This window comes from Ostrea edulis, chromosome 5 (assembly GCF_947568905.1).
Source record: "Ostrea edulis chromosome 5, xbOstEdul1.1, whole genome shotgun sequence".
Classification (NCBI taxonomy): Eukaryota; Metazoa; Mollusca; class Bivalvia; order Ostreida; family Ostreidae; genus Ostrea; species Ostrea edulis.
In genome coordinates, this window is record NC_079168.1 from 25,812,497 (window position 1) to 25,840,243 (window position 27,747).

A 27,747-nucleotide genomic window follows, 5' to 3' on the forward strand; every position below is an offset into this window, starting at 1 on the left:
GCAAGAGTTTGTTCTGCGTTTAGTCAGTTTTTAAATCGAGGTAAGCTACTGATAAGCAAGTTGATGGTACAAGGGTTTCAACAGTCTCGATTGAAGTCAGCATTTCGCAAATTCTATGGTCGTTATAACGATCTAGTTCGTCAATACAACCTATCATTGGGTCAAATGCTATCTGACGTGTTTCATACCGATTGTTAAGCCGTTCTTGGCACACTGATTTTGACTGCGGATAACTCCGTTTACCTGATCCGGATATATGGCTCACGGCGGGTGTGACCGGTCGACAGGGGATGCTTAATCCTCCTAGGCACCTGATCCCACCTCTGGTGTGTCCAGGGGTCCGTATTTGCTCAACTATCTATTTTGTATTGCTTGTAGGAGTTATGAGATTGGTAACTGTTCTTTATCTTCGCCTTTCATAATGCAAGGATTTCGATTCTCAACAAATTAAAAATTTTCTTTGATGTTTTAAATATTTACATGTTGTTGAACTTGGGCAAATATTTCACACACAGAACTCTTGGTTTGTTTACATGTATAGACGTTTTATTCATATAATACAAAGAAAGTATGTCACAATCTGATGATGGCCGATACTACCTGAAACAAATTCTACAAATTATGGCTATAAAAAAACCGCCCTATGTAAGCATTTTCACGGGCGTATTATGAACCGTGTGGGGTACCTTTGTTCTGGTTCTCGATGAAACAATAATAAAAAGAAAAAAAGAAGAAGAAACCAGCCCATTATGTTTGTTACCGACCCATTCTCTACCCAGAGTTCCGTGCGCTCCTCGCACTATACCTCTGTCAACGGCTTTTTACAGAAATCTTTTAAAAGTTTCTTTGATCCAACATTTATGTTTTGGACTAAATATTTAGTCATATTATGATATGTTTTTGGTGCAATCAAATTGATGCTTACTGTAAATTGTTTAAAATCGCTGTTTTCTGATCATAAATTTGGAACTACTTCGTAATATGCGTATGAATGTAGGATATACACGTGGTGGAGATTTAAATGTAAACATGGAATCAAAAGTAAGAAAGGCTGTAAAAATACGATAAAACTTGTAAAATAAGAGACAAACAGCTAAATGGTAAATATGCACTTATTAAAGTGTCAGTTGGCTAAGAAAAGAGCCTGATGTATCACCTGTTGCCTGAACTTTTAAAGGGAAAGGAAACCGAGAATGATTGTTTATATCATGTGATTATATTGTCACGTGATTCCAAGCGTTGACAGAGGTGTATGTGAAGCTTGCGTAACGCGCCCTCTGGTGAGAGGATGTTACCGACCGTCTACAGAATTCCTTTTCACAATCATTTCGGTAATCCGCAGTTCTACAATAATACAGATGCTATCAGACATAATATATGTACATGTATAATGACAAAAATAGTGTAATTTTTGCTTTCGAAATATAATTTAAAAATGTATATCAATATATACACCCAAAGACTTTAGGCTAGTTAGCTCTTGTTGTTCTTAAAATGGAATTTTTTTTAACAAATGCGACATCAAAAATTATTTACACCCAGACGTGTTCTATTGTTATGCAATTCTGAATTTGTGATCAAATGTGTTCAGTTCTAGACGTTCCATGCTGAAAATTAAACCTCTGTGGATTTCAAGGATTCTACATAGCATAGTTTATTGGTGTAATATTTGAAACAGAGAGAGATGGCCAAGGAAAGAGAACTGCTATGTCTTTGTGATGGTTGAATTGCAGATGACAGAAAATCACAAATGAATGACTACGAGAGATCCTGGCAGGAAACTCCAGTGCAAGACTATTAGATAAGTAGTCAAATTAAAGAGACTAGAGGGAGTACTTGAGCGGAAACTTAACCTCGTCATACGATAAAGTGTCATGTCCATCAATCGCCCTCGCGACCTCTAATGATACAGAGCTATCGGTGCGTTTTTCGTAGATTTACAACAGTCAGATGTACGTGTAAGATTGTTATAGTGTTCCTGAAACTGCGGGTACCCTCACTTTATGACATTGACATATCACGGACATTTATCTAAATATTTTCTAATTACTTAACATGCATCTTATACAAAACTGAAATAAAAGATACAGGTTTGTTTAACAAATACCAATGTTCTTTTTCTAAAGAAAATATATAAATCATTGAAATAAAAAATCAATATATACACCCAGGGGTGCATGAGCCGAGTTGCATGGGATACATTGTAAAGTCAGGAATGATGTGGCATATCTTTAATTGTGAAGAACTAATTTCAGTTTTAAATTTTTCGAGTTTATGTCCATATTTGTCTGAAGTTTTCAATTTATTCTCGGTCACTGTGACCTTGACCTTTTTTCTCCAAAAATCAATAGGGGCCTTGCTTTGCTGGTATCCAACAATATATCCAAGTTTCACTTGATTCAAATTAAAAAATTTCTAGTTATCTTCCTAAAACCAATTTTAAAAAAAATATTTTACATCTATTTTCAGTCACTGACCTTGACCTTTGACCTATTTTCTCCAAAATCAATAGGGGTATTCCTTACCTAGTACATAACAATATCTTTAAGTATCATTTGATTCGAATTTAAACTTTGAGTTATCATCCGGAAACCAAATATTTCTGAAATTTTCATTCTATATTCGGTCACTGTGACCTTGACCATTTTCCTCCACAATTAATAGGGGTCTTCCTTACCTGGTACCCAACAGTATATCAAAGTTTCTTTTGATTCGGATTTAAACTTTCTGAGTTACCATCCTGAAACCAAATTTTTCTGAAATTTTCATTCTATTTTAGGTCAGTGACCTTGACCTTCCGCCATTTTTCTCCAAAATAATAGGGGTCTTCTTTACCTGGTACCCAACAATATATCAAAGTTTCATTTGATTAGATTGTAAACTTTTCGAGTTATCATCCGGAAACCAATTGTTGACGCCCAACCACCCCACCAAACCAATAGCCGAGTTCAACTTCGTTGCAACTCGGCTAAAAACCCAATTTACATACATATATATATACGTTTGCCAAACGTATTTTATGTAAATTTACAAGACCTTAAACAATATTTCGCCACATCAGCATGTTTGAGGAAGTCTCATTTAGTAGGGACTCTGACAATTCATGGTCCGAACTGAAAAATGAATTTTAGAATGGTTATAAAAAGAAAGATGAAGATAACGAACAGTGATCAATCTCATAACTCCTATAAGTTATAAGAGTAGTCCTGATCTGATGGGCGTGTCCAGGGGTCCGTGTTTGCCCAACTATCTATTTTGTATTGCTTATAGGAGTTATGAGATTGATCACTGTTCGTTATCTTCACCTTGCATCATACCGTTTAGGCCTCAAATGGTCAAGGGAACGAAATATATGGATATGGGTACACAAAATGACGCCTTGACTTTGAGTGAAAATTTCTCGAATGAGATGTTAATATACAATAATCAATCAAACGTCACGTTTCTTGAAAAAAAAATTATGTTTCAATATTAAGAATAATATTCTGACAACCAAAATTTGGACCTTTGTATAATGCAAGGATAAAAACAACAATTTAGCATTACCCTTGTTAGCCACCAGACTAGTTAATGTTTACAAACGAACTAGTTGGAATTTAAAGCATTTTACTCTGCACAAATACAAATTTAACTTTTAAATGACACGTTTTAATCTTTGAATGTGATATATGTCATAAACTTAGATTGATTGAATATTGTTTAACGTCCCTCTCGCGAATATTTCATTCATATGGAGACGTCACCACTGCCGGTGAAGGGCTGCAAAATTTAGGCCTATACTCGGCGCTTACGGCCTTTGAGCAGGGAGGGATCTTTATCGTGCCACACAAGCTGTGACACGGGACCTCGGTTTTTGCGGTCTCATCCGAAAGACTGCCCCATTTAGTTGTTTCTTACGACAAGTAAGGGGGTACTGAGGATCTAGTCTAACCCGGATCCCCGGGGGTGGGGTACTGAGGATCTATTCTAACCCGGATCCCCGGGGGTGGGGTACTGAGGACCTATTCTAACCCGGATCCCTGGGGGTGGGGTACTGAGGATCTATTCTAACCCGGATCCCCGGGGGTGGGGTACTGAGGACCTATTCTAACCCGGATCCCCGGGGGTGGGGTACTGAGGATCTATTCTAACCCGGATCCCCACGGGGTAACTTAGATTGATAACCATACATTAATTTAAAAAAAAATGTAAATAATAACATACCTCAATCACTCTTTATAATGGGCTTTTCTAGATCTCAAAATGTATAACCTTAGTTTTGGTGTGTGTGTGAAAATTATCACACATATCAGACAGTAGATTTAGATCATGAAAAGAGCGGGGGAAAAAGGAGGATGATCCTTCAACGTCAGGATTTCGTAAATTCTATGTAAGTTGGTCGAATGCTGTCTGACATGTTCACGGGATTTATGAGATTGATCACTCTTCGTTATAGGCCTAAATTTTTGCAGCCCTTCACCAGCAGTGGTGACGTCTCCATATGAGTGAAATATTCTCGAGAGGGACGTTAAACAATATTTAATCAATCAATCAATCGTTATCTTCACAGATTTCAACATGAAAAAATACAAGTATTATATTATGATGATGCAATAAAAACCATCTAAAGTAATTCCACCGTCCTATGATGTCATCAGATTTTGCAAAATCAATTATTTATTTCGATTTAAGCATGATAGGAACATAAATTTTTGTTGGAATCTCTCCCAATAGTTATTGTAAAAAATCTTGTTAAGAGGCTGTCTACGATAGAACCATGCAAATGGCTATTGATGGACATGTGTCGGAATTTCATGAAACTTGGTATATATGTATACCGGTATGCTTTAAATAACATAACTTGAACATAAAGATAATCATTTTTATTGCACTTGATCGGTAACCCCCCCCCCTCACCTCTACTTTTTTTTTTATATAGATCTATTGAAAAAAAAAAATCAGACAATGTGCTATTCTTTTTAATTTATTGCAAAATTCATGTTTTGCAATTCTATATTGACTTATTTCATGATTTTGCGAAGACAAATTATACGAATTTTAACATAACACACAAACAATCAGATTTTTTAAATTAAAATACACAGTGCATTAAAATAAAGTTTTAAAATGAGGGAAATGCTGAAATTTTACCTATTTGCACTAAAATAGGTATAGTTACCCAAGAAACGCTTTAATTGATATCATATTTGATACATGTGTAGAACCTATAACTTTCTAATACATGTTAAAGGGAATTTGGTTGCCAATGAAATGTAATGGTATATTGGGGGGAGGGGGGGTATGCAAAAAAAAGGGAGGGGGTAATAATGTCGGCTATGTAGAGTTAAAATCTTCAGATAACGTAATACTATTATTGCACATGTGATGTATGAGCATTAATGATGGGTGAAAAATATTGTTCGTTGTACTTTTACCCAATATTGGAGGGAGAGGGGTTATATTAAAAAAAAATCTGCTTCCATTACCTTCCACCAATAAATACTATATTTATTGTACTCATATACAAGAATCGTGTATTCAAGGCGTTTCTGCTTTATATCAAATTCAGCAGGCAATTACAACATATGATTTATCTCTCGTGTATTAAATTCACTCTGTAGAATGTAGTTTTATTGTAAGTAAAGCCATAAAGGAAGGGGTGGGGGTGGGGTGATATTCCACTGGAAGTCAGGTAATGTCAAAACTTCCTGAACGTCACATGCAAGATCATGAATGACAAATTCATTGTACAGATACAGACTCAATCATTGCAATTCTTTCTTCTTCTTTTTTTTTTTTTTTTTGGTAACTTTCAACTGAAACTATTGGCAAAAATATCACAAAAAGGAACATACACATTTTCTGTACATTTAATAAAAAATTAAAGAACAAGAGTGATTTTTATGAAATCTGTCGTCTAGAAAATCCTGAGAGATGTAAAATAACTTCCAAGCAGTAGGTATTTATTTCAACCGGGGTTCGAATCCTGGCCGCGACAGACCTAAGTTGTTAAAGAAACAGGCAGTGGTAGTTCCATCGCCAAACACTCGGCATAATTAAATGTCTTGTGTCGCAGTAGGTGTGGCACGTTATAAAGAACCCTCACTGCTCAAAGGCCGTAAGCGTCGAGCAAAGGCCTATATTTGAAGCCCTTCACCGGTCTTGGTGACGTCTCCATATGATTGAAAATTCTCGAGAGAGACGTTAAGCAATATACCATCAATTAATCATTATCTTAATGACTAACTGAAATTATCCCATTTATGCATGAAATTGATGCGTATATTGTGCTAAAAATAGAACGGCCCATTAGGTGTTAGTTTGGAGGGTACTCATCGATTTAGCCACAGAATATGATATAACTAGTAAGTAGTAAAAGTACTTTTTTTTAAATATCTTAAAAAGGTCTGAAAAATTGACACCTTCCATGAATTTTTTTTTGATTTTGCATGGTTCTATCGTAGACAGCCTCTTAGAAATAATATCCCGTGGGGATCCGGGTTAGAATAGGTCCTCGGTATCCCTTGCTTGTCGTAAGAGGCGACTAAATGGGGCGGTCCTTCGCTAAAACCGAGGTCCCGTATCACAGCAGGTGTGGCACGATAATAAAGATCTTTCCCTGCTCAATGGCCATAAGCGCCGAGCATAGGCCTAAATTTTGCAGCCCTTCAGGCTTCACCGGTGGTGGTGACGTCTCCATATGAGTGAAATATTCTCGAGAGGGACGTTAAAGAATATTCAATCAATCAATCTTAGAAACAAAATATTTAAAAAGTCTTAAGTTTCAGATGAAAAATCTATGGTATGTTTCAAAATATTGAATCTAAGGACAATAACTCTGTTGTATTGATATAATTATAAAATCTATAAATCGATAGATTTTTTTTTATTTCTTCCAGATATTTTGTATATTTCTATGAAAGAAAAGTTTTGAAATTGTTATGAATGCTATTATATCGTCATAACCAGTTTATATGAAATTTTGTTAACGCTGTGTTTAAGGAAAATTGCAATTTTCTGACAGTGATCGAAAATTTTGTTTTAGTATGTCTTGCATCTTAAAAAGTTTGATGACCTATAAATTTTATTTGATAATTTATTAGTAATAAATGGAAGTGAATACACTTGTATCAGACAAAACTGCGAGTATGGAGTTACCAAAGTTGGAGATGGTATACATGTAGGGATTGTCATAATTACACGTGCTGTGCTATGAATACATGCATTGTATGAAAAGGCGACTTCAAGATAACAAATATTGATCAATCTCATAATTCCCTCAGGTAGGGTCAAGACAGACCCCTAAATACATCAGCGGTGGGTGAAGCGCCACAAGTTTAGACCTACGTGACTTTGTATGCATGGTACTCTGAGACATATCAGTGGGGGTTCGTAAATCGACGTCTGTCGTGGCACCGGATTTCGGTTTATGAGGCTATGCGCCAAGCGTTTCACGAAAGAACTGTACCTACCCAGCGGGGATCGAAATCAAGACCTTCACATCACAAAGTGAACACTATAACCATTGAACCATGACAAACTGATGCAAAAATAACCCACTGAGAAATGAAAGTACGTCAATACAACGAAGTGTTTGTGACGAAATTCTCTTATCAATGTTGTCCTTCTGTAGAAATAGCCTATCACGTTACATCGATCATTCGGGGAATTTAAATGAATTTCAAAATAATTTTTCATCGAATATTTTGACGACGTAATTAGTAAGAAGAGTAAATCAATTCTGCAGCTCAATTCCACAGATCAAAAGAAGGAAGCGGCCCACATAATTATCACAATTACTCTTCACGGCATCGTACAAACCGTCTGTTTGGCTAACCAAAATGGAAACAGAAATCAATGTGCTGTGGATCACAGCAACAAATGCCCTGCATCCTCATCCCTCAAAGAATCCACATGAAAGATTTTGATATGTATCTATTTCATTATCACACGGAGTCCCATTGGAAACATAAGTGTAATTTACGTGTGCGGGAGTAAATCCATTGCACGATGTTCCTCAATAGCTACAGCCATGAACATTGGCGATCAAAGGCAATTTCTGAATGTTTATTGAAAGGTTTTAAAGTAATAACAATGACAGGAGGTTCTGATGTTCAACAGCATAAACCCCATGGTGCATGTAGTTTAAAGGAATTTCAAAGGACCGATTATTAATGAAAGATTATAGTAAGATATACAACATGCTTTCAAACTGACACAGGAAAGGCATCACAAAGCGTGCATCACCCACACTGCCTTCCGACTCCATGTTTACATAAAACAATTAGTAACCTTCATTGAATGATTTTACGTAGATTTATAGGCAAGGAAGTGAAATGATTTGTTTCTTTTAGATCACATTCAGTATCATTTATAAATGTTTGCTTAAAATAAGTATTGCCAGTATACATTTATTTCATGATAGTGAGGGAGATATGAAGATTTATTCACCCAAGAAAAATCATACGTTGCCCTCGGGGAATATGATTTTTCTTGGGTGAATAAATCTTCATATCTCCCGAACATTCATGCCATAAATTGTTTATTATACCGAAACAAAGCAAGACTACAAAAGGGAATTTGAAATTGAAGTCCGCTCATCTATACATTGTATGTAGCTGAGATCGCCCTAACGGTAACACCACGCCGTCAACGTATTACGGTAGAAGGTACAAACAACGAAATACAGTGATATGATAACCAGTTTTTGTATGTCCATTCTCTTTGAATGCTACATGTAATTTACTTGCTTGTTTTTGTATTAACCAAAACCAGGTGATTAAATTGTGTATCAGAGACGAACTATGAAAGTAGAATTACTTTTTGTGACGTCACAATACACTTCCTCTACCTTGACGTTAAATTAATGGAAAATGCACGAGGCTGCCCAAGGGGTAAATATTTATAGGTTATAGACTTTGTATGGGAAAATATGACGACCGAGTTTTTTGGCGCGTAGACGGACCGAGCTTGCGAGGTCCGTCCGCGACAAAAATCGAGGTCGTCATATTTCCCATACAAAGTCTATAACCTTTTTATTATATACTTTCAATTTCAATTAGAAACTAACAATAATTTTATTTTTAACAATAACTTTATCGGTTTAACTGAGTAAAAGATGAAAAACACGAAAAATTTGAAAATTAACGGCGTAGAAATTTGATTGTGACGTAATGTTTGCGGGCCGGAATGTTTCCGGGCATATATCGTGTGATATATGCCCGCAAACTTTTATAGAAAAAAGAAGAGATGAAATTGAAAGTATACAATAAGATGGGGAAATATGATGTTTGAGAGGGAGATATGAAGTTTTATCATCCCTGGCACGTGACTGTCTAGACTAATCAGATTACGCGTTGCATAGAATTCTCAAACAGAGATATAATATCATTTATAAACGCTTGTTTTCGATGAGCAGCCAGTATAATTTATAGATGTTTGTTTTAAATGATTCATTGTATATTGTTTAACGTTACTGTCGAGAATCTTTCTCTCATATGGAGACGTCAACATTGCTGGTGAAGGGCTGCAAAATTTAGGTCTATGTTCGGTGCTTACGGTCTTAGAGCGGGGAGGGGTCTTTATCGTGCCACACCTGCTGTGTCACGGGGCCTCGGTTTTTGCGCTCTCATCCGAAAGACTACTCCCGTTTAGCCACCTCTTGTAATCAATTGTTTAACGTCCCTCTCGAGAATTTTTCACTCACATGGAGACATCACTAAGACCTGTGAATGACTTCAAATTTAGGTCTATGCTCGGTGCTCAGGACCATTGAGCACTGAGGGTTCTTTAGCGTGCCACACCTACTGTGACACAGGACATCCGTTTTAGTGACATGGAAGGTGAAGATAACGAACAGTGATCAATCTCATAACTCCTATAAGCAATACGAAACAGATTGTTAGGCAAACGCGGACCGCTGAACATACCGGAGGTGGAATCAGGTGCCTAAGAGGAGTAAGCATCCCCTGTCAACCCGTCACACCCGCCGTGAGCCCTATATCCCGATCAGGTAAACGGAGTTATCCGTAATCAAAATCAGTGTGCTAAGAACGGCCTAACAATCGGTATGAAACATGTCAGACAACATTTGATCCAATTATAGGTTGTATCGACGAACTAGATCGTTATAACGACAATAGAATTTGCTAAATGCTGACTTCAATGGAGACTGTTGAAACCCCTGTATAATTGGCTTGATTGTTAGAAGCTTGCCTTGGTTTAAAATCTGACCATACGCAGAACAAGCTCTTGCGTATCGAATCAGTTGAGAGATATAAACACCATATGTAGATGATGATGGAATATTGCTACATAAATATGGGAAGTTAACGATGGAAAAGCTAAAATCATCCCATTTGTCATACAATATTGGGTTGTCAGTTTACCATTAATGTCTACTTTCAATAAAATATCTAAACATGAAGCAGAAGTGGACATCTACGAGGAAATAAAGGTATCATTGTCAAAGAAAATTTATATACAAAATATGCAAGATCTATTTAAAATAGTTCAGAAAATATTGAATAACTAAGATTTTTTTTCAAAGTAGGTTCAACTCCCAGGTTAAGGTCAAACTTCAGAAACCAAGGTCTTGCCAAAAGATGATAGCCCCACCTAAATAGCCCTGGATATATTCAATAGGATATGTTTTCCTTAAATGTCAAACTCCGAGTTAAAGGTCACAAGGTCAAAATATGAAATTAACAACTCAACTGTATGACAAACGGGATGATTTCAGCTTCTCCATCGTCAACTTCCCACATTTATGTAGCAATATTCCATTATCACCTGCATATGGTGTTTATATATCTCAACTGATTCGATATGCAAAAACCTTGTTCTGGGTATAGTCAGTTTTTTAAATCGAGGTAAGCTACTGACAAACAAGTTGATGGTACAGGGATTTCAACAGTCTCGATTGAAGTCAGCATTTCGCAAATTCTATGGTCGTTATAACGATCTAGTTCGTCAATACAACCTCGCATTGGGTCAAATGTTGTCTGACGTTTCATACCGATTGTTAAGCCGTTCTTGGCACACTGATTTTGACTGCGGATAACTCCGTTTACCTGATCAGGATATGGGGCTCACGGCGGGTGTGACCGGTCAACAGGGGATGCTTACTCCTCCTAGGCACCTGATCCCGCCTCTGGTGTGTCCAGGGGTCCGTGTTTGCCCAACTATCTATTTTGTATTGCTTGTGGGAGTTATGAGATTGATCACTGTTCGTTATCTTCACCTTGCATTAAACTGTCTTGCCATAAGAAATATACATACACAATATGAAAGCCCTAGCTTAAATAGTTCAAGATATATATTTATTGATTTTCTTATATATCAGTTTATATTTATTCAAAAACTTTTACGTGAGAAGAAAAAATCTCTCGCAGTGACCTTCAATTCGACTTTTAGATATATCGATGACGTTTTGTCTATTAACAATGATATCTTTCATTCATATGTCGATTTGATATATTCCTGTGAGCTCGAAATAAAGGACACCACAGAGTCGTCCACTTCTGCTTCATACTTAGATATTTTATTGAAAGTAGACATTAACGGCAAACTAACAACTCAACTGTATGACAAACGGGATGATTTCAGCTTCTCCATCGTCAACTTCCCACATTTATGTAGCAATATTCCATTATCACCTGCATATGGTGTTTATATATCTCAACTGATTCGATATGCAAGAGCTTGTTCTGGGTATCGTCAGTTTTTATATCGAGGTACGCTACTGACAAACAAGTTGATGGTACAGGGATTTCAACAGTCTCGATTGAAGTCAGCATTTCGCAAATTCTATGGTCGTTATAACGATCTAGTTCGTCAATACAACCTCGCATTGGGTCAAATGCTGTCTGACGTGTTCATACCGATTGTTAAGCCGTTCTTGGCACACTGATTTTGACTGCGGATAACTCCGTTTACCTGATCAGGATATGGGGTTCACGGCGGGTGTGACCGGTCAACAGGGGATGCTGGGCCCATATTTACTAAAGTTCGTAGACGTAAACGTAGCGTAAATCTAGACGTAGCGTACGTTTACGTGTGGGACGGTATTTACTAACAGTCGTAGACGTAGATTTACGTCAGAAATAAGCGTAACTCTACGTGTGCTATAGTAGTACACGTAAGCTGATCGTAACTTTAAGAATAAACAAAGCAAAAGGCGACTTGTCATTTTTATCGATAATTTCTTGCGTAAAGACCTTACAAACCCTCTAAATGCATCTAAGCTGGTTAGTAATACACAAATTAATTGCATTTATTCAGATTATCGTTTTCTTTGAGATCATCTGCAATTGTGTGACAATTCTCAAAATTTTGAGCCCGATCTAATTTACCTTGTGGCGGATCTCAGTCTGATTTAAAATCAAAACTCTCACTTCGCTCGATATACGGACAGTCGCTGTCCGTATATCGAGCAAAGTGCGAAATTTGATTTTAATCAGACTGGGTGGATCTAACCTTGCCTTTAGAAATAATTGGGAAGCTTTTTTTTTTAGTAATGCAGGTTATTTAAAAAAAAAAAAGAATATTTGCCATTTATCTTATTATATTGGGTAGGTCTAGCATTTTTCAGGGAAATACATTTTTTTAATTTTCCAAACATGGTGGAATTAATGTATATATATGCAATCAAACATGCAATGTTTTAGATTTGAAAAGAAGGGAGTCACTGAGCTGTGTGTACAAGAATACATGGTGATCGACAGCTATAGAAAAACTATTTCTACTTATAGATATGTGATCTTTACTTTGTGGTTATAAGCAAATATTGGTAGTCCAAATAACTATTTGTTACATTGTAACTTACACAACAGGGAAATGAGCCTCTAAATAAATATTTCTTAAAAAAAAAATATGCATTTCATTCCAAGAATACAATTTTGTGTAATTTGTTTCAGAGAGCAATTGTGATGTCTACTAGTGTAGTCATGTGTAGACTTTCAATCTTTCAGAGTGCCATTTCCTCTAACTATAATCCTACAGGAGTCAAACCTTCATTGATAATGCATATATATGAATCTTTCTACCATTCATGATTTGTATGTAATTGACCTTTATTATATGTGATCAGCTAGGTAAAAGTCTTTGCAGTGTATATTACCAAACTCCAAGGATGATGCCTTCAACATACATATTATTTTGTTGAAGCCCATCCCCCCCCCTTACAAAAATCTCACTGATAAAAGTTCATTCTGAAGGCTTCTCACATTAAACCGACATATGTACTAATGCTCCTCTTTACAAATTTTAACCCACCAGACAACTTTGTTGACAAATATTTAAGATTTATTTATTATGTCATCTTTTTAATATCAAGATGTTAAAATCATTCTAGAAATGGAAGTAATACATGTACATGTCAATATCAATAACAACATGAAAATTCATCTAAACATTTATCTATTAACAAATATAATTACCTGTACATAATTGTATGCATAACAATGCATGTACATGTACTTAATTTCTTAAACATGTATTGTAACAAATTCTATTTTGCTGAATATCAAACTTTTTTTTATTTTACTGTCAATTTTTAAATGTCCATGATATAAATGAATAAATAAATATATAAGATGACATCAATGTAGCAGATGGACCATCAGCATGGATTGATCAGTGGGTAGAGTACCAGACTACGGGTCATGGGTTAGATTCTCAATCCTGCCATATATTTTTGAATCATTCCTCTGCTCGTCCTTTTACACAATCATGGCAATGGAAGATGAACATTTCTCGGTTTCGCAAAAGATTTTTCAGGCCATTACAGCAATGTACCCATAGACCTAGAAAAATAATAGTATTACATTGATTTAAATAAACAACTGTCATTACACTGCAATCAAATTTCATAAGGCTTGAAAAATACATGCAACATAATTGTTAGTTAAATAAACTGTAAAATTGTGATAATACTGATTTTATTTACAGTATTTTTTCATTAACCATTCCCCTTGTAATGAAATTGGCTTCTTTCCAAACCAGAAAAAAACAACAACTTTTTAACCAAGAATGGTAAGTTTCAGTTAAGGTCATTCACGTTTATAAATAAAAAAAATTATTTTTTGTGACATTTCAGGTACAATTCACTTGCATTCTATTTTCTTTCTACAAAATTCTCAGGTTTAATTAGTCTAGAGTTAACATATTTTGATAGTTCCTGGTTGTGGCAAGTAAAAATGTAAGATCAGCTGATATGTACTGAAGTAAGGTATATGAATGGGATTTTACTGTAGCAAAGAAGGTGAGAAAAATCTTTAGCACAATTGAGTATTGAACCTGGTACCTTTGCACTGAGCTACTCAGGCTGACATATAATACATGATAGTAAAACATTATAAATTTAAAGGGGCATATTTGCTGTGAAAGTGATGACAACCATTTTTATCTCTCAAAATCGCCCAATGGCAAAGGAATATGTATTACTGACTAATAAAAATATTTCTTTAGTAAAATAAAAAAAAACAACAACAAACAACAGAAACCTAACAAGAGGCCCACAGGCCTTATCGGTCACCTGAATACTAGTGGAAAAGTATCATTACTTCCATGGACTATGAAATCTAGAAAAAATTTCCTGTTCTAAATATCTAAGCTAATTATATTCTAATGTTCAGCAACAGTATAAACTAAGATGTGGTTCTTAAAACTTCACATCCCTCAAAGTGCATACACTGATGAAAGGCTTTAAATAGGTGTATTCACATGAAAACATCAAAAGATATGACTAATTTGGATTCATCTTAAAGTCATAACCCTGGGTTGTGAAATTCACCATTTTTTGTTCATCCTTTTCTGCATTTATATTTTATACAGTATCAGCAAACTTACACATAAATACTATATACTAAGTTTGGCCCCACCCTGGGGTCAAAACCCTTACTCTGGGGGAAATCAAAGAAGTAGGTACAGTTTCTAAAGTCATTTGGCCCAAAATATCGATGATTTCACTTGGAGCTCAAACCCTGGCATTCAAATAAGGAATGGATTAGCAAACCCAAAATCCGCTCACTTTGGTCAGCAAAATGATTTATGTCATATGACGAGAGCTAGAAGTTGGCATAAAATTGCAAAAATGCCATTTTCAATGAAAATATCCACAAATTCAGGTGGTTTTCTTTTCAGAAAACATACAGCGCATGCGTCGAGCAAATTCATATTCAAGTATGTTTTTCATCTTAAAATAATACACAATATATATCATTTTTATTTTGCTCGACAAATGCGCACATCTTTTCCTGAGCAATAATCTGTATGACATTTGACAGTTTTCAGGCTTATTTTGAAAAAAAGGCGGGAAATGTCTTATTCATGATGTCATAATGCTATCCAATTAGAAATACCATTCTGAATTTGTTGACATAGTATACCTGGCATATATTTTACTTTCTTAAAACGCTTATTAAGGTTAATTCCAGACATATTTTATAGAGAGAAAATTTTTGGGCCTTTTTATATATACAATCGTACCTTGTTCTTTACAATTTTGGTAAAAGACTACCTGCTCTATCCATTTAGTTTCAATTTAGTATCAATAGCATTTAAAGAAGATGTAATTTAAGTGTTTTATACACATAAACACTATATAACAAGATTTGCCCCGCCCTGGGGTCAGAACCCCTACCCCGGGGATCATGAAATTTACAATTTTGGTAGAGGCCTGCCTGCTCTACATCACTATGCATTTAGTTTTTCTTATATATGTGTTTCTTGATAAGAAGATATTCAGGCTTTGACATTTACTTTTTTCAGCACTAGACCAGTCGGGCTACTTCAAATGATTTTTACTAGACCTGACTTTATATCCACTAGCCCTGACCAACTTTCCAGGACCCCCTCCCCCCCTGATAGTTTCTCCATATTTAAATACTTCATTTAAATGACAAACGTTAAGTTTGAACCAAAACGTATTTAATTGTCTCAAAAATATCTTAATTAAGTCTCGTCATTCCATTTGATTTTCAAACACGTTTTCTGTTTCTTTAAATTCTACCCGACACGGACATGCTTTAGTCTATTTAGCATAAAATGGCCTCAACCGGCTTTTTATTTAATTTATATTTCATAATCCCTGCTTTGTTTTTTCCTAACCTTTTCTTTTTCTCCTGTGACGTCTTTCCTTGTGGACGAGAAGTCGTATTTAAATATAGAGACATTCCCGCACATATGTCAACACTGATAAATAGCTGTTTACGACGTAATTTATTGACTTGATAAACACTTTATTATAGTAAATTCAAATAAACCGTTTAAAATTAGCATCTAGTATAGATGTCGTAAAACATCACTTCCGACCGCGACTTATTTATTAGAACTAAAAATAAAGATTATCCCATCACACGGTTCAAGATTGCTTGCAAACTCTTTACAATTATTTTCTTTTAGTTAAGAATAAAATATCTTACGGTTTAAAGTAAAGTTTCTTGTTTATTTTTTAACACGACCAGTCGGACTAGTAAATCAACATTTTACCCGACCGGACCTATCATTTAGTAGACTCGGTCGGTCGGACGTGCCTTAGTGTCAAACCCTGATATTTGAAAATTGGTCCCCCTTGTCCCAATGATGCTTCATACCAAATTTGAAAAGAATTGGACTGGTAGTTATTAAGAAGTTAAAAATGTTCAATTGTTAACGCACGACAAATGAAAACTAATTGCAATAGGTTACTGAGTAAACTCAGGTGACCTAATAAAAGTACATTTGATAACCGGTTTTAGTGTAAAGAAATATATAAAGAAGAATTATTGTCTTGCAAGATAATAATTATTTAATCACCAAAATTACACATATTCATTTGCTTGCTTTGAGATTAAAAGGTGTTTCAAATAACTGAATACATGTGTTATTACTGATCAGAAATATATAATATAGAGCAATTTTTATTGAGTGTTGATTTCAAATTTTGGTGACAAAATTACAGCTATTATTTTGGAAATCATGCAAGAATTTTTAATATCGAGGAGATAAAAATAATTTCAAAGAAACATAGTTGATGTCCTTAGATTGGTTAAATTTCTATTTGCCAAAAAGGTGAAGATATGCTTAGACAGACAGGTACAAAACATGCAAAATGGACAAACTTTGATCATAAAAACTCATAAATTTATTTTCTTAAATCTTTGCCTAAGGATTTAATCATCAATGCATTACAAAAATCATTACATCATGTACCATGTACCATAATTTGTTTTGGATTTTTTGAAACTTTGTAAGTACAGAAATGATTAAATGTGTACAAACAGTGGATATACTTACATCATATATATGTACTGTACATCTTGTATCCCAGTCCTAACCCTGAGGCATCACGAAAAATCTTTCAGGAGAGGACATGAAGAGAAATGCATCTAAATCAAGGAATGCTGCTGTCTGTTGGCAATTTATTTCTTGACCACCTTTATGACCCTTTGAAAAATAACAGAGGTTAGCTAACTTGGATATCTAGTGCATGTTACATGTATATCACACCTAATATCTCCAATTAATATATAGTCAATGTTATTCTACATTAAATAAATTAACACTGACTTCACACAGTTGTACAACTGTATCTGAATGCGATTTTGTTTCACAATATTTTCTGAAAGTTTTGCATATGGATGTGCACGTCAAGCAATAATTGAAATGATGCTAAAAGAGACTGTAACTGTTCTCATCTGGTACCGAGTCAATTCACCCTATCTACCTGTTCGCCCAGAGTATATATTGTTAAAGCAATAATAATTTTCATATTTTATAACCAATCATGCAATAGAGGGGCACGTACAAATCACACATTTTACAATTAGTGCCTGTATATATAATGTATTACTATATTTTAGATTCATTTTTCACCAATATTCTTGTTTTTCTTTTTGCGAAATGATGTGAAAGCATGTGTGTACTTGTGTACAGTTAGCTATGATACTGCTTTGATGTTGTCCCAGTCATGAAATAAAAAAAAATGGAATAAATAATTTTGAATTTCAATTGTGGTGTTGTCAAAAGTTTGAAGTTACCATGTACACAAATGAGCTTGTGTCTTAATGTGTTAATAGTGGGCACATATAAAATTGTAAATAACTAACACATATGTATATGTGCTCACTATTTAGAAATTAAGATCCAGGCATTATAGCAGCTACATAGGTTGAGAACAAAATGAATAAGGGACTGTGATTTTGCGATGTGTGTCATGTACTGAATCCCCTTGAAGTCAATTTAAAATTATTTAGGGCACAGGGGCGCAGTTGTCAGAAATTTAAGTTTTGTATTATTTGTTCCCAAATGATAAATTGAAGTTTTGCATGATTTGTGTCTGAATAATAAATTATATAAATAAAATCCACCATCAAAATCCGCTTTTTTCGAGGTTTTAAAAAAGGTGTATCATGTTTACATAAATTAGATTTCTTACAACCGAGCCCCTGTGATTTAGGGGCCCAGTGACGAGTAGTCAGTGGTAAAACATTTAAGGTTATTACTACACAAACAACTTAACTTACTTGTCAGTCCATGCCGACTTCTTTTTGAACACCTACAGCATCGCAGATCCATGCACAAGTCAAATGCGTTAAATTTGATGAACCTTCCATTTGGATTTGTAAACAACACTGAATAACGGTACAGTTGATCGACATGCCGTTGGCAGGCATACGTATACGTTGAAATTCGTTGCTTTCTCACAAAGTTCTGTGTTCTTTTTCGTCATAATGCGGCGGTAGCGCAGGGAATTCAAAGTAAATGAGCAAATTCACACTTTTTACGCTTCGAAGTGAAAATAGCCACTGCGCACGCGTAAGTGCAATCGTACATCGTAAGTTACGTTTGCGGCTACGAACGGTTTTGTGAATACCATTTTATGAGTACGTAACTCTAATCTTAAGTCAGACGTAAATCCTACGTTTACGTTTACGTCTACGAACTTTAGTAAATATGGGTCCTGGTGTGTCCAGGGGTCCGTGCAAGTGTGACGGGTCGACAGGGGATGCTTACTCCTCCTAGGCACCTGATCACACCCCCTGGTGTGTCCAGGGGTCCGTGTTTGCCGAACTATTTATTTTGCATTTCTTATACGAGTTATGAGATTGATCACTGTTCGTTACCTTCACGGTCTAGAGGTTAGAGCGTTCGCCCCGCATGCGGGAGCCCGAGGTTCGAATCCCGGCCGCGACAGACCCAAGTCGTTAAAACAGGTAGTGACAGTTTCATCGTTCTTTAACGTGCCGGTGCGCACCTACTGTGACACGGGTCATCCGAGGACCCGTGACATTCACACCTGATGCAGAGCGTTTGGCGATGGAACTGTCACTACCTGTCTTAACGACTAAGTTTGTCGCGGCCGGGATTTGTAACCCGGCCTACCGCATGCGGGGCGAACGCTCTAACCTCTCGGCCACCACGGCGGTCAGGGAGGGGGGTGGGGGTGAAAACGATATTACATGGTCGCGTCAAGCCTAATATTGATAGATTTAATATTGTTTAACGTCCCTCTCAAGAATTTTTTACTCATATGGCAAACCTAAGGCGTTAGAATAGGTAGTGATTGCTCCTTCGCCAAACCCTCGGCATTTATAGGTGAGAATCACGGGTCCTTCAGGTATGACCTTAAAAACGGAGTTCCCATGCCGCGGCATGCGTTGACACGATAAAAAGCCCACACTACTACGGCGCTGAGCGCTAAACATAGGCCGGGTCAACATTTGTCGTACATCACCTACAGATGGTGACCGCTCAATATGATTGAAAAATCCAGGAAGGGATGTAAAAGCAACCGATCGATCATGTGGAGACGTCACTATTGACGGTGAAGGGCTGCAAAATGTACGCATATGCTCGGCGCTTACGGCCTTTGAGCAAGGATGGATCTTTATCATGCCACATTTATTGTGACACGGTCCTATCGAAAGGATCGCCCTGTTTAGTCGCCTCCTACGACAAGCAAGGGGTATTGCAGAGGACCTATTCTAACCCTGATATACACAGAGTGTGGCATTTCTAAAGGACAAGCACATGTCAAATGTTTATATCGATAATGTATAGAGTGTACTAGGGAGTAATCGATTTTCAGGGGGGGGGGGGCAATTTTCATGAGTCATTACCACAAATATTGTTGATTCTACTGTGTATATTGATATACAGGTATACAATTACACATCACGTATTGGTTGTATTTACATTTAAACCTAGATATTCAACACGACAGAGGGAAACTTTCCAGTGGCGTAGCCTGAGTTAATTAATTTGTACGGCGAGGGGTCTAATAAGGAAAAACATGACGTAACGACAACGGTTTAGACCCGGAAAGGTGTAACACTAACAAGATATCAGTACCAATAGGGAGACTAATGTACCGCAGATACTGCAGACAATTATTTTTCACCTAGGTTGGTTTTTTTATGTGTACGCCCGGGCGTTTTGACGTAAACGTAGCTACACGCCTGTAAACAAGGACGTAGCTTTTTTTTTCAAAATGAGAGGGAGGGCTATGAAAAAATATATTTCGACAAGCCTACCCCTCGACTTTTTGGCCTAGTATAGAGCTACCGTCCAAAAGTATATGTGTGGGTGGGTAGGGGTTGCTTTGTTCCTTGGGAAGCCAGAATCATAAGATGTGAGGTATAAAGAACATTTAAGCTTCCAGGGCTGAAGACATTATTTAGATATGTCAGGATAACTTGGGGTCGTCTGCTTACAATGAGTGCGCTGTGGTACACTTATGAGATACAGTACAGCTTAAAAACACTCTCTTTATGGCAATTTTCTGGGTCCCTTCATGCATTTTTCAGCTCGTCATTCGCAGTTAATAAATTACATGTACATTTGAATATTGATAAAGTTAACTTAATGAAATATTAGAACGAGTAGTGCATTGTGAAAGTGTCGAACAAATGTAGAAAGAATAAGAGTTGCTAAAGAGTTTACAATACTCTTGTAATAAACATAATTGTCGGTTTTTGGTGTTTTACTAAAGCAGTCTGTATATTCATTTCGGTCCAATTTCTGTAGTTGGAGTTGATCCCTTTAAATTGTAAAAGTCAGCCATCGATTGTAAAAGTTAGCCTCTTCGTAAAACTCCACTAGTTATCATGGATGGTTTCTTTTAATTAAGCAGGTATATTTCTCACTGCAAGTTTACAACATCCAAGTCTTGAAGGGAAGCTGTAAGAACAAAAACAATACCATTATAGTATTTGGTGTGCATATAAATTTAGATAACACTGAAATGAGAATGAAGAAAATACAGAAAAACCACTTGACACTAAACTTAACAACAGTTGTAACTTCCTGGTTTGATGTACTAGTATCTGGTATTGACAATACTTGTATCGTACACTGTACCTTTTTAAATGTTAAGGACTTGGTGCTGTATACTCGTGATCATGTAGATGCACTTCATTGTTGTCTGGTACAGATATATTGGTAGCAGTATCAACGTCGGTTCCTACATGTACATTTGAAGCAGATGCTTCTGCTTCAGCAGGTTTCGTAACTTTGCGTCTATGAAAAAAAAGTAATATACCATAAGTTGCTGATTTTATTGAATTCTTACCACGTGACACTTTTACACAATTATACAATAAAGATATACAAGTTTTCTTAAAACACCATACAAAATTTAATCATGCAGGAACCTATATACAGGCAAGTAGTATCAAGGGTGTCCTGTCAACCCTTTCCCTAGCAAGGTTATTATGCCCCCGAGATCGAAAATATTAGAGCTTTCATATTGTACATGAGCAATTTCTTTTGACAAGATCTTTCTACTGGTACCAAGATATTTGAACTTGTGACTTTGGCGATCTTCGGAATTGGCCATTATCGGGGGCATTTGTGTTTCACAAACACATCTTGTTTTTCTTCTATATTGATACAATAAATTACTGTTCCTTCCCCTTTTCTTGCAGAAGGGAATTATTACCTTGCATGTAGTAACAGATGTTATTAAATGTTGAAATCGATAACGGAGTACAACTACCCCAACCCCCCCCCCCCCCCCCCCCCTTTAGGAAATTGTGGTAAATTCTTTTCATTATTTTATTTTTATCAGTTCGTCTGTCAAAACATTTTGTAGGCCTAATCCCCCTCTGAAATAATGAAATAACTATACAACGCGTCCAGTATATTCTGTCAATTTATACACACGTGTGATGATTTGTCATTATGATTATTCATGGAATTATAATGATATTACGTACCTATATCTTTGTATCCACCGCTTCCTTACTGTAGCATCGACTAGGAACCTAAATAAACTACATGGCAGGATTTTCCCAGTCTCGTGTGTGCAGCTGATAGCAAAACAATACACCAAATTACATATTAGCGCTGACTCTCTGTTATGACTGAATATGTTCCGAACATTGTTGTGCCTGGAAGTAGTAAAAACTGTGTCAGAGTTAGAGTTAGACCCCTTTCTATATTTATGGTATCACAGAGTTCGGGCCCAAAACGGGCTTAGCCCCTCTGGGCTATAGGCGAAAATTTTGCAGCCCTTCATCGGCAATGGTGAGGTCTCCATATGAGTGAAAGGCGAAGATAACGATTCTCATTCTCATAACTCCTATAAGGAATACAAAATAGTTGGGCAAACACGGACCCCTGGACACACCAGGGGTGGGATCAGGTGATTAGGAGGAGTAAGCATCCCCTGTCGACCGGTCACACCCGCCGTGAGCCCTATATCCTGATGTGGTAAACGGAGTTATCCGTCGTCAAAATCAGTGTGCCAAGAATGGCTTAACACTCGGTATGATATACGTCAGACAAATATGCTAGAGAGGGACGTGAACCAATTTATCAATCTTCTTGCGTTTTAGTGATTATCTCCCATTTGAAGGGGACATGACCCTTCATTTGAACAATCTTGCATCCCCTTTACCCAAGGACGATTTGTATCAAGTTCGGGTGTTGCTAAAACGCGGAATGGAATATAAGAATTAGAATGATTAATGTAAATAAAATAACGCCAAAAATCGATGGGAAATGATTCATTTTGATTGAAAACAACAATTTCGATATTGTTTACAAGCAACTATTAAAATTTTGCATCATAAATTGATTAAGCGAATTAAGTTAAACGTTTGTATAAAAAAAATTAAAAGCGTTTTACAAGAATTTTGAAATTTCGGCATTGACAGAAGTGTTAGCGAGAAGTGACACCTGTGGGTAGAGAATGAAAAGAACACACGTGGTTTAACCCCCCCCCCCCCCCTCCCCCCGTCGCAAAACATAATTAACGCACATATACATGTATTTGCACATAATACCGTGTATGTGTCTGTACAGGGAGTGTGATATGCTAAAAAGAACGAGATAAATTGTGATCTTATTAAGTCAACAAGTTAAACATCTTGTGTTTGATTTATTATTATCAACAATTAGTGACCACAGCACTCCAATCCTAAATAGGGAGGGCGTCTGGCAGTTGATTTCTAAAGATTAATAATGAGATGACTTCTAATTCCATCCAAGCATAAATTCTGTTAGCCTTTTAGTTATTTCATATATTATGAAATAAATCTGTTAAAATTCCTCTTACTATGGGTCGTAAACTTCACCCTAGTTTACATTGGTTCTGTTTAAATCTGTCTTTTTTTGTTGTATCTCTTCAGTTTCAACACTTTCCTGCAGGATATCGGTAAATATACGAACTTTCACACAGATTCATGCCAAGTGAGGCAAACCTTTTTTCCACATCGAACTCGTTCGCTTTGAAATTTGACGTGATACGACATTTATATAAATGTATATTGTAACAGGTGTAGAACTAAATTCAAGTTCAGTTATCTTAAACATATCTAGTTCGATTAAAAGCACGTTTGATTTAGAAAGGCGATGTTTGGGGGAAATTGTTCAAAAAATGATTTTATCTTTTACAATGTTGTTTTCGGGGGGGGGGGGGGGGGGGTTAACTTTTATTCAATGGATAGGCACATAAAATCAGCCAGAATAAGTAATAGACTTTGAAAGGGGTTCAATTATAATTCAAGTCTTTTTCAATGTGTTTATCTTATTTTACAACATACTGTCACAATCGGGCCGGGGGGGGGGGGGGGGTGTGTGTGTCAAAGCCAGGAAAAAGGATGGTAAAACAGGCAATTGCTTAATATTTATGTTCCCCAAACAAAGTTTGGGAACATATTGTTTTTACTCTGTTTCTTATTATGTTCCCCAAACAAAGTTTGGGAACATATTGTTTTTACTCTGTTTCTTATTAAGGTCTTCCGTCTCCTGCGGAAGACCTTACTATTATTGTTCGCGTTCTTCTTCTTCATTAAGGTCTTCCGTCTCCTGCGGAAGACCTTACTATTATTGTTCGCGTTCTTCTTCTTCATTATTATTATTATTATTATTTTCCTTGGTAGTACACGCGTTTTTCTCAGCCATTTCTCGATCGATTTTCACGAAATTTTCAGGAAAGATGTCTTTTGGTGACGAGACTTTGCTTGCAAAATTTCGTGCTTGACGTCACTTCCGGTCAGGAGTTATCTCTCTTTTAGTGACTTTTTGAAGGGCCTTGTTGTCCACACATCTCCTCCGTTAGTTTTGAAGCTAGAGTCTTGAAATTTCTACACAAGATAGAGTAAACATTTTAGAAGATTTGTGGGGGATTCGATTTTACCGGAGGCGATTTGCCTAAACGCTCGCCTGGACCTGAAAAAATGGATGCCAAAATTTTTCGCCGATTTCGGCGATTTTTGACCTTTCATCTCCAAAATCTTTTTTCTTGCAAATATTTTGTTAAGACATGTAGAACAAAAGTTGTGCACATTTACGAGATCTTTTCGAAAATATCAAGATTTAGGGGCTAGCCCCTTAAATTAGGGATCTAGAAGGGCTCAAAGTCTAAATCAAATATCTCAAAAATCGTTAATATTTTGGTATAAGTCAAAGAACAAAAAATGTTCATCTCAACAATCCAAATCTATTCATATAAAAATTTAGGTCATATGTTACGTAATAAGGGATTTTAAGGGCCAAAACCATAAATATTTTACCCCTTGTATCTCGAAAACGACAAATATTTTGAAAAGCAATAAAGAACAAAAGTTGTTCAGAATGATGATCTGAACAATATGCATATTTCGTTTTTACCCTATGTGGCCCCGTTAGGGAGCTACAGTTTGGCCCCTAAAATTACTTCTAGAAATAACTCGAGAACGGTAAAGAATTTCTAAATACTTGTTGAACAAAAAATGTTTGAAATGTCATGACCTTTCTTACGATATCAAGCAAAAGGGGCTGACCCTTTAAATTAGGGGCCCAGAAGGGTCCAAAGGTTTATGAGAATATCTCAGAAACTATTAATATTTTGTAATAAGTCATTGAAGCGGAAATGTTCATCTAAACGAGCTTGTTCTTATCAAATCAAAAAGTAGGTCATATGTTACGTAATAAGGGATTTTAAGGGCCAAAATCAGAAATAATTGACGCCTCATATCTTGAAAACGACAAATATTTTGAAAAGCATTATTGAACAAAAGTTGTTCAGAATGATAATCTAAACAATATGTACATTTCGTTTTTTCCCTATGTGGCCCCGTTAGGGAGCTACAGTTTGGCCCCTAAATATTTCTTGTAGAGATAACTCGAGAACGGTAAAGAATTTCTAAATACTTGTTGAGCAAAAAATGTTTAAAATGACAAGGCCTTTCTTACGATATCAAGCAAAACGGGCTGGCCCTTTAAATTAGGGGTTCAGAAGGGTCCAAATGTTTTTGAGAATATCTCAGAAACTATTAATATTTTATAATAAGTTGTAGAAGCGGAAATGTTCATCTCAACGAGCTTGATCTTATCAAATCAAAAAGTAGGTCATATGTTACGTAATTAGAGATTTTAAGGGCCAAAATCGTAAATATTTGACGCCTCATATCTTTAAAACGACATATTTTTTGAAAAGCATTATTGGACAAAAGTTGTTCAATGTGTCATAACCTATCGATCAATATCAAAAAATGGGTCTGTGGGCCTCATGGCTCGCCTGTAGAGTCGATTTTTGTCGATATCAGTCGATTTCAAAAACTTGTAACTGGTAAATATTTTGTAAGGACATATTGAACAAAAGTTGTTCAGTTTATCGAGATCTATCGATTGATATCAAGAAATAGGCCTATGGTCCTAATGACTCGCCTGTAGAGTCGATTTTTTGTCGATATCGGTCGATCTCAATAACTTTTTACAGGTAAATATTTTGTAAAGACATATAGAACTAAAGTTGTTGAGTCGATAGAGGGCTAACAAATGACATCAAGAAATAGGCCCACGGGCCTTATGGCTCGCCTCGAGAGTCGAATTTCAAACGAATTTCACCGCAACTTTGCTTCAGAAGCTTATGATATGAAAAATTGATTATATCTAAAGTGTCTTAAAGTCGGAAACTAAATTGGGACTCATTTGTCTTTTTTTTTTTTTTTAACTCCGAGTGCATCAACAAATCGGACGGAAGACCTACTCGTTGCTCGCAACGAGATCGTGTCTAGTTATTAGGGTCTTCCGTCTTCAGCGGAAGACCCTTCTATTATTCTATTGTTGATTTTTCACTTTTCTTTTTATTATTATTCTTTTTTTTTCTCCTTACCGATTTTGTGCAGAAGATTTCTCGGAGATGGCTGGATCGATTTACTTCAAAATTTCAGGGTTGATGCGTTGCCATTTGAAGTTTGTACCGCCGTTTCAATTTTTGAAAAATCACTTCCGGTTAGAAGTTATCCCCCTTTTATCGATTTTCAGATGACCATTTTGTCCAGACAAAAACTCAAAAACGACATAAGTTAGAGTGCTGAAATTTTCAGTGATGTTAGACGACATGTTGTAGTTGTGCACCTGGGTTTTAAAAATTTCCGGAAGTGCCTAGTATGGAAGCTCGGTAGGGGTCGAAAATGGAGTTTAGAAAAGTGCCCAATTTTTTTCCACGTTTTAAATCATAACTTTTTACTCGTAAATATTTTGTTTAGACATATATAACAAAAGTTGTACAGTTTATTGAGATCTTTCGTGCCATATCAAGAAATGGGCCCATGGGCCTCATGGCTCGCCTGAACCATTGAAGTTCTGTTACAATGATTAACTTTTTTCTCACGAAACTTTTGATAAGACATGTAGAATAAAAGTTGTTCAGGTTTGCATGATCTATTTAATGATATCAAAAAATAGGCCTGCGGGCGTCATGGCTCGCCTGAACAGTCGAATTTGTATCACAATTAATAACATTAATAACTTTTTTCTGGAGAAACTTTTGACAAGACATGTAGAACAAAAGTTGTTCAGTTTCGCAAGCGTTAACTAACGATCTTAAGAAATAGGCCTGCGGGTCTCATGGCTCACCTGAACAGTTGGGTTATTGTTGCAGTCTATAACATTTTTGTCAAAAAACTTTTAATAAGACATCTAGAACAAAAGTTGTTCAGTTTTGAAAGATTTTTCGAACAACATCATGAAAAAGGCGAACGGGTCTCATGGCTCGCCTGGAGAGTTTGATTAGTTTCACAATCAATAACTTTTTTCTCGAGAAACTTTTGATAAGACATGTAGAACAAAAGTTGTTCAGTTTCGCAAACGTTAACTAACGATGTTAAGAAATAGGCCTGCGAGTCTCATGGCTCACCTGAACAGTTGGGTTATTGTTGCAATCTATAACATTTTTGTCAAGAAACTTTTAATAAGACATATAGAACAAAAGTTGTTCAGTTTTGCAAGATCTTTCGAACAACATCATGAAAAAGGCGAACGGGCCTCATGGCTCGCCTGAACAGTTTGATTAGT

At 36.2% G+C, this 27,747-nt stretch overlaps 2 long non-coding RNA genes across 2 annotated transcripts; both read right to left on the minus strand.

Moving 5' to 3' along the window:
• Positions 1–13,381: 13,381 nt before the first annotated feature.
• LOC125652639 (uncharacterized) lies at positions 13,382–18,914 on the minus strand. Its single transcript, XR_008803115.1, has 3 exons — positions 18,486–18,914; positions 17,257–17,406; positions 13,382–13,784 (listed from the first exon to the last, which is right to left on the minus strand). It is a non-coding gene; the product is annotated as an uncharacterized LOC125652639 (long non-coding RNA).
• Positions 18,915–20,930: 2,016 nt separating this feature from the next.
• On the minus strand, positions 20,931–21,452 carry LOC125652450 (uncharacterized). The gene is made up of 2 exons (XR_007361580.2): positions 21,322–21,452; positions 20,931–21,141 (listed from the first exon to the last, which is right to left on the minus strand). It is a non-coding gene; the product is annotated as an uncharacterized LOC125652450 (long non-coding RNA).
• Between the last annotated feature and the right edge of the window lie 6,295 nt (positions 21,453–27,747).